The following is an 8861-nucleotide window of genomic DNA, read 5'->3' on the forward strand; positions in this document are numbered from 1 at the left end:
TCTGTTAAGTTTCTAAAGTTCCATATATGAGTGAAAACATATGATATCTGCCTCTCTCTGACTGACTTATTTCGCTTAGCATAATACCTTCCAGTTCCATCCACGTTGCTGCAAATGGCATGATTTCATTCTTTCTCATTGCCAAGTAGTATTCTAGTGGCCAGAATTTAAAACACTGATATCAGTGACAATGTGGAACCACTGAAACTCCTATGTTGCTGATGAGAATGTAAATTGCATGGCCACCACAGAAAAAAAGTTTAGTAGTTTCTTATAAAGTTACATGTACACTTAGAATACAACCCAGAGAAATGAAACTATAGGTCACATGAAGACTTGTACACAAATATTTATAGCAGCTTTAATGGTTGTAGCCCAAACTGGAAAAAATCCCAATGCCCACTAACTGGTGAGTGGATAAACAAATTGTGGTATATCCATACAATGAAGCACAACTCAGTAACAAAGAGGAATGAACTAGTGACACTAACAACTACTTGGATGAATCTCAAAATATTATGCAAACCAAGAAATCAGACACAAAAGAGTATAATATCTATTAGTCCCTTTATATGAAATTCTAAAGAGGCAAACCCAATTCCTGGTAACAGGAAACAGAAGAGTTGCTGTTTTGGATCAACATTGAGGGGAGAGGGAAGAGGTTGGATTGGGAAGGCCACAAGGGAACTTTTTGGAATGATGGAGATGTTCTCTATCATGGATCATGGGTCACACTAAACAAAATGCACACTTAAAATGAGTACATTTTAATGTATGTTTTTATTTTATACACAATTAGGTTTTGTTTAAATCAATAAAATTGACTTAAAAGAAACAATTCTCAGCCTTTGATAGATCCAAGAAGGAAATAGAGGAAGTGAATAATATATTTAATTATGATAGATGAGAGAAAAATGAATAGAATATTCTATGCATATATTATTCTCAGAACAGCTTTTAAATTGATGATCTCATAGGTTACCAAGAAAAAAATTAATCCAAAGAAGGAGGATTTCATTGATATGTTCACATACTGAAATGCAATAAAATAAGAAATGGATTGCAAAATAATAAATAAGCATCACTTGGAAAATTAAAAATGCCCTCATAAATAAAGCTTAAGTCAAAAACAAAATAAGATTGCAACTATAGGCTGGAAAATAATTATGATAACACTGTATCAAACTTATGAGATGCTAAAGTAATGCTCAGAGGATAATTCATAATTTTTAATGTTATTTACTGTGAAACAAAGAAGACTAGAAATAAATGAACTAAACATTCATTTCAAGAAGTAAAAAAGGAAATTTTACTAGACCTTCCTAAAGAAAGAGAAAATAATGAATAAGGTTAAAGTTGATGAATTGAAAAAAAAGGAAACCAAGAATTAAGCCTACATTTTGTTTTAAAAAATAGTAACAATAAGACAGAATTCTGGCAAAATTAATAAATAGAGAGGGATAAGAAAGAAAAACTAAATTAACATATTTGGGTTACATCAGTGAAAATGGCAAGGCAAGGCCATTCAGAAATTCGCTCCTTCATAAAAACAATGAGAAAACTGGCAAAAGTGGTCAAAATCAACGTTTTCAGAACTCTGGAAATTTACCAGAGGCTTGAAGTTATGTGGGAAGTGTTTGTTCAAGGAAAACAGCTGAATCTCAGTAAGAACATAAAACTTTGTGATATTTTAATTGATTTAATCCAATCTACATTCTCCAGATCTTCAGTATACTTGAAAACTAAGAGTCTGCCTTTGGGGTGAAAAACAGTAGCCTGGTGGCTAATAGACTGAGCAGAACAGTACTGTACCTCCTTCAAAGTTTTATTTCCCATCACTTTTCATGATCTGACCTATCTTGTGCATCCTTGGAAGACTCCATGTTCAATGCTATCTTCATTTGACCTGGTTGAGTGCTTGCCCAGTGCAAGAAACCTCTTCCCTAGAGGTGTTTGTCTAAAACTATTACCAGCAATTGTTTAACTTCCTGACTCCCTGAGATGGTAGAAAATAGTTGGACCAGCAATAGACAAAACAAAAAAGCTTAATGAAAGAATCTGGGGGAACACCTGGGTGGCTTGGTTGGTTGAGTGTCCAACTCACCGTTGTGGGATTGAGCCCCACATTGGGCTCTGTGCTCACAGCATGGAGCCTGCTTGGGATTCTCTCTCTCCGTCTCTCTTTGCCCCTGCCCTGTTTGTGTGCTCTCTCGCGCTCTCTCTCAAAAATAAATAAATAAATAAACTTAAAAAAAAAATCTGGGGAATGAGATATGCATTGGGCTTTGCAAAATCTCTGAAATTACATTAAAATTTCAGCTTTTTTTTTCTTCAGAAATCCACAAGCTTATCCTAAAACTCACATGAAAGTACAAGGGACTAAGAATAGCCAAAACAACCTTGAAAAAGAAAAAGTTAGAACACTCCAATGTCCCAATTTAAAAAAGTTTTTTAATGTTTATTTATCTTTGAGAGAAAGATAGAGCATGAGTGGGTGAGGGACAGAGAAAGAGAGAGAGAGAGGGAGACACAGAATCTGAAGCAGGCTCCAGGCTCTGAGCTGTCAGTACAGAACCCAAAGTGGGCTAGAATTCACGAGCTGTGAGATCATGACCTGAGCAGAAGTTGGACACTTAACTGACTGAGCCACCCAGGCACCCACCAACTTCCCAATTTTAAAACTTAGTACAAAGCTGCAGTAATCAAGACAGTGTGGTAAAGGCATAAGAAGAGACATGTAGATCAACGGTATAGAATTGAGAGTCCAGAAGTAAGTAAAGCCATGTATCTATGTTCAGTCAGTTAATTTCCAATAAGGGTGCCAAGAAGCTTCAATAAGGAAAGAATAGTCTTCTCAATAAATGGTGCAGGAATAACTGACTATCCACATGCATAAGAATAAAGTTGGACTCTTACTTCACACCATATAGGAAAATTAACTCAAAGTGGATCAAAGGTAAAACACAGACTAAACTTATAAAACCCTTAGAAGAAAACTAAATTTTAATTTGGATTTTTAATTACACATTATTTTCTTTGATATAACATCTAAAGCTCAAGCAACCAAAAGGGGGAAAGAGATAAATTGAATTTTCCCAAAACCTAAAACTTCCTCTTTTGCTCAGACACATGGTGCCGGCAGCATGGGCAAGTGGCCAGGTATTCATACTGCCAGGAAGTTCTGTAGCCACTGACGAGACTAGAAGTGGCATGATGAATAGTACGAGAAAGCCCAGTTGGGTGCGGCCCTGGAAGCCAACCCTCTTGGAGGCACTTTTCATACCAAGGGAATTGTGCTGGGCAAGTAGAGATGGAAGCCATACAGCCAAATTCTGCCATCAGCAAGTGTGTTAAGGTCCAGCTGATCAAGAATGGGGAAAAAAGTCACAGCCTTTGTACCCAATTATGTTGTTTGAATTTTATTGAGGAGAATCATGAAGTTCTGTTTGCTGGATTTGATCACAGAGGCCATGCTGTTGGTGATGTTCCTGGAGTTCACTTTAAGGTTGTCAAAGTAGCCAGTGTCTCTCTTGGCCTTATACAAAGGCAAGAAGGAAAGACAAAGATCATGAGTTTTGATGGTGAAAACATGATAGCAATAAATTTCATGTTCCAAAAATTTTTTTTTAAACTTGAATGCTTTAAAAGAGACTATCAGGGCCCCTGCGTGTCTCAGTTGGTTGAGCGTCTGACTTTGGCTCAGGTCATGATCTCGAGGTTCATGAGTTCAAGCCCTGCATCAGGCTCTGTGCTGACAGCTCAGAGCCTGGAACCTGCTTCAGATTCTGTGTGTGTGTCTCTCTTTCTGCCCCTCCCCTGCCGACACTCTGTCTCTTGCTCTCAAAAATAAACATTAAAAAAATAATAAAAATAAAAGAGACTATCAAGAAATCGAAGCACTGTCAACAATAACCAAACCACGGAAAGAACCCAAGTGTCCTTCAACTGATGAATGGATAAATATACATATCGTATATATATGATATGTATATATACGTGTATGTTATATACATATATATACATATATACATACATATACACACACAATGGAATATAATAATAAATACATACACATAATTGACTATTACTCAGCCATCAAAAAGAATGAAACCTTGCCATTTACAATGATGTGGATGGAGCTAGAGTGCATTATGCTAAGCAAAATAAGTCAGTTAGAGAAAGACAAATATCATATGAATGCACTCCTATGTGGAATTTAAGAAACAAAACAGATGAACATATGGGACGTGGGAAGGAAAGAGAGGGAAACAAATCATAAGAGACTCTTGATGATAGAGGACAAACTGAGGGTTGATGGAGGGAGGTGGGTGGGGGATGGGCTAGATGGGTGATGGGTATTAAGGAGGGCACTTGTGATGAGCACTGGGTGTTGTATATAAGTGATGAATCACTGAATTCTACTCCTGAAACCACTATTACAGTATATGTTAACTAACTAGAATTTAAATAAAAATGTTTTAAAAAGACATTTAAAAAGCTGAAAAGGCAGTCCATAAGATGGAAGAACATATTTTCAAATTATATGAGAATCATGTATCTGATAACTGACTTGTATCCAGAATATATAAAGACCTTCTACAACTTAACAATAAAAAGACAAATAATTTAAGATAACCCAATAGGCAAAGGATATATATGCCTTATGGAAATGTAAATAAAAACCACAATGAGATACCACTCCACACCCCCTAGGATGACCATAATTTAGAAGATAGACAATAAAAGCTGTTAGCAAGGATGTGGAGAAGTTGGAACTCTCTCACACACACTGCTAGAAGTAATGTATAATAGTAAAGCCGTTTTGAAAACCTGTTCAGTAGTTCCTCGGAAAGATAAACATAGAGTTACCCTATGACCCAGCAATTCCACCTCTAGGTATATGCCCAAGAGAATTGAAAATACGTGTTCATACAAAAACCTGTACCTGAATATTCAGCATTATTCATAATAGCCAGAAAATGGAAACAACCCAAACACTCATCAAGGGTGAATATTATTCAGCCATGAAAAGAAATGAAATACTGATACATTTTATAGTGTGGATGAATCTTGAAAATATTGTGCTAAATGAAAGAAGCCAGACATGAAAGGCTGCATATTGTGTGATCCCATTTATATGAAATGTCCAGATGAGACAAATTCATAGAGACAGAAAATATATCAGTGTTGCCAGGGGCTGAGAGGGAGGGGACGGAGTGACAGCTTAATGGGTGCCAGATCTCTTCTTGGAGTGATGAAAATATTTTGGAATTAGACAGTGGTGATGGTTGTAAAACCTGTAAATATATTAAAAATCAGTGAATGGTTCACTTTAAAAGAGTGAATTTTATGATATGTGAATTATATCTCAATACAAAAATTTATAATGTTGGGAATAATGAAGGAGTTTTAACCAAAGATCTAGACAGAAAAATGTTATTTGTAAGCACATATTACATAGAAATTACAAAAATGCTCTATGCTCCAAAAACTTAAAAAAAAAATTTTTTTTAAGGGGTGGGGGGGGAATCCCAAGCAGGCCCCATGCTCAGCATGGAGCCTGATGTGGGGCTCAATCACAACCGTGAAATCATGACCTGAGCCAAAATCAAGAGTCAGTTGCTTAAGTGATGGAGACATCCAGGTACCCTCCAAAATTAAAAATTTGAATGAACTAGATTATTTTATGAGCATATATATTCCCACAATGGACTCAAAAAGAAATAGAGAATGTGTATAGACTATAAATCATCGCTGAATTCAAGATGGTTGTCAGAGAATTGTACCAAAAGGCATTAAATCTATATTATTTCATCAGTAGATCTCTCAAACTCAGGTCTGATAACACTTATATACACACACAGAAAAGAAAACTAATAACGAGTCATGCTTTGGGTTATGGATATAAAATTTCTTTAAAAAAATAAAAGAATGATTGGATCCAGATGTACATTAAAAAATCATACACCACCACCAAATAGGGCTCATTATGAGAATAGAAGGTCAATTCAATATTAAAAGTCCACTATTATAACTAATCATATTAATGTCAAAAATGGGAAACCATATTAAGCTCTTTACATACCAAAGATAATAGTTACACAATTTTATGTGTTTTAACCTACATCAAATCAAATGTCTAGAAACATTGTAATTAAAATCAGAAAGAAGACAAGACCCTCAACCATCAATGTTACTTAACTTCATTATATAAGTGCTTGCCAACACGATTAGATAAGAAACTTTACCAAACCCATGGGCAACATTTAAAATATTTAACAAGGAGATAGTGATATAAACTAATACATTCATTAGTTAGAATTTAGTCTCTTTTGCTTTCTAAGAAACTAAGATATATCATAAAATTGCCAGTTAATAAAGGTTATAGTTAATTTTTTTTTCAACGTTTTTTATTTATTTTTGGGACAGAGAGAGACAGAGCATGAACGGGGGAGGGGCAGAGAGAGAGGGAGACACAGAATCGGAAACAGGCTCCAGGCTCCGAGCCATCAGCCCAGAGCCTGACACGGGGCTCGAACTCACGGACCGCGAGATCGTGACCTGGCTGAAGTCGGATGCTTAACCGACTGCGCCACCCAGGCGCCCCAATATAGTTAATTTTTTTAATCAGATCATTCTAAAATTTTTTTAATGTTTCTTTATTTTTGAGAGAGACAGAGCACAAATAGGGGAGGGGCAGAGAGGGAGGCAGACACAGAATCTGAAGCAGGCTCCAGGCTCCGAGCTGTCAGTACAGAGCCCGATGTGGGGCTCAAACCCACAAACCACGAGATCATGACGTGAGCCAGAGTCGGATGCTCAACTGACTGAGCCACCCAGGCATCCCTTAGATAGATCATTCTAATAACTTCCAAACCATTTGTTGATTTTTAGAAATTGTCGGTACAGTTTTGTAAAACATAGACATCCTAATTAAATGATGCTGTCTCTGAACTATAATGTAACACCTGAATTGTACCAGATTCTTTAAATGATTTACCATTCCTTGGTGGTCAGTGAGTGGTTTGGTTAAATGCATGTCTCTTAATGTCCAAAACACTGTTCACAGTGCTGACTCACCTCTCAGCTTCTGCTGGAATTTTTTGGCCTTTAAAATATTTGGGATTTTATATATTTAATTTCTATTAAATAAGACATAAAATTATTTACTATAATGTATTTAATTTTAAAAGTCATTTATTAATCTTCATTTACTTTCAATCCATGGGGCTTCATAAACACTATTTTTGGTCAAATAATGGCCAAAGCAACATTAATTATTTAATAAATTAAAGAACACAATTTATTAAAGAAAAATAAAAGAAATTTAAGAATTATTACTTTTTACTTTTGTCATTAAATAACAAATATATTTCTGATAATTTACCAATTGAGTATATTTTCCTTTTGAATCAGTACTTTATCTTATTTAAAAGGGTATACTCGTGGGGCGCCCGGGTGGCTCAATTGGTTAAGCGTCTGAATTCAGCTCAGGTCATGATCTCACAGTTCGTGGGTTTGAGCCCTGCATCGGGCTCTATGCTGACGGCTCAGAGCCTGGAGCCTGCTTTGGATTCTGTGTCCCTCTCTCTCTCTATCTCTCCCTCACTTGTACTCTGTCTCTCTCTCTCAAAGATAAGTAAACATTAAAAAATTTTTTTTAAATAATAAAAGGGTATACTCTTTATTTCTATAAAATTTCAATTTTTCTTTCGTTTTATATATTTAAACATTTTTAATTTGGGAGCATTTAGTTTTTAATTTGGGAACATTAATTGTCCCATATACTTAGTAAAGCTTTCTATTAAGCTAAATATATCATTGATATATTTATTATATATTATATTATATATGTTATATTTAGCAGAGAGAGAGAGAGAGAGAGAGAGAGAAAATCTTAAGCAGGCTCCTCGCATGGAGCCTGTTGGGGGGCTCGATCTCATGACCCTGGGATCATGACCTGAACCGAAATCAAAAGTCATACACTTAACCGACTGAGCCACAGAGGCATCCCTATCATCGATATTTAAATTAATGGATAGTTTAAAGTAAAATCTCTTTTTAAAAAAGAGTAATTTTTAACCTTTTGCTTCTATGACACAATTTTTGTTCAATTGATAAACTTGAAATGAATTTCAAACTGCTTTTGTAATTCTGACATTACAGCCAAGCATCCTAATTTTCATGGTCTCAATTCCCAAATCTTCAGATATATTATAAATTTTTCCTGATCTTACATGATGTATGGTAATAAATTAAGAAAACCTTTATAATTACTTACTTGGTTTATATATTTTATTGCATCATTCAAGGGTAATTGAATTCAGTGACTTGGACAGTGCCAAATTAAAACATTCAAAAATTTCCCTAAATTTTGGCTGAAACTGCAGACTCTCTCCCTTGCTAATCACAGGCACTGTGTGTATAAAATCAAATAAGGTTTTCATGAAAATATTTCTCATTGAAACCATTTTTCTCATGTGTCAACAATAAATTTTGATAAATTATTTCAGATGTTGTTCCTTCCTGCTTCATGAGATCAACAAAAACCACTAAATTATCTTCAAAGTCTTGAATTTCACATTTTAAGTAAATTATTAAAAACTAGTTTATATGAAACAGTTGAAGCTTCATCAATAATGATTGAAATTTTACTGCCTTGATTTATACATTTTCCAAAAAGTTGTTTTCTCATATGAGCAGATAAATATTTTGCACAAACAACTCCATAAATTTAGATTGCTACAGTAAGCCCATATTGATATTGCTCTTTTTTAAAGTTCTATTAAATATTTTATGTTTGACAATGTTCAATTATTTTTTAACCATACAGATGGTGTTTTCATTTGCTGTATCAATAC

General features: G+C 35.0%; 1 pseudogene; it reads left to right on the plus strand.

Annotated features, from left to right (window-relative positions):
- The first annotated feature begins 3143 nt into the window (after positions 1–3143).
- On the plus strand, positions 3144–3572 carry LOC132663808 (small ribosomal subunit protein uS12 pseudogene; annotated as a pseudogene).
- Positions 3573–8861: the final 5289 nt, after the last annotated feature.

Source organism: Panthera onca, chromosome D4 (genome assembly GCF_046562875.1).
Source record: "Panthera onca isolate mPanOnc1 chromosome D4, mPanOnc1 haplotype 2, whole genome shotgun sequence".
Classification (NCBI taxonomy): Eukaryota; Metazoa; Chordata; class Mammalia; order Carnivora; family Felidae; genus Panthera; species Panthera onca.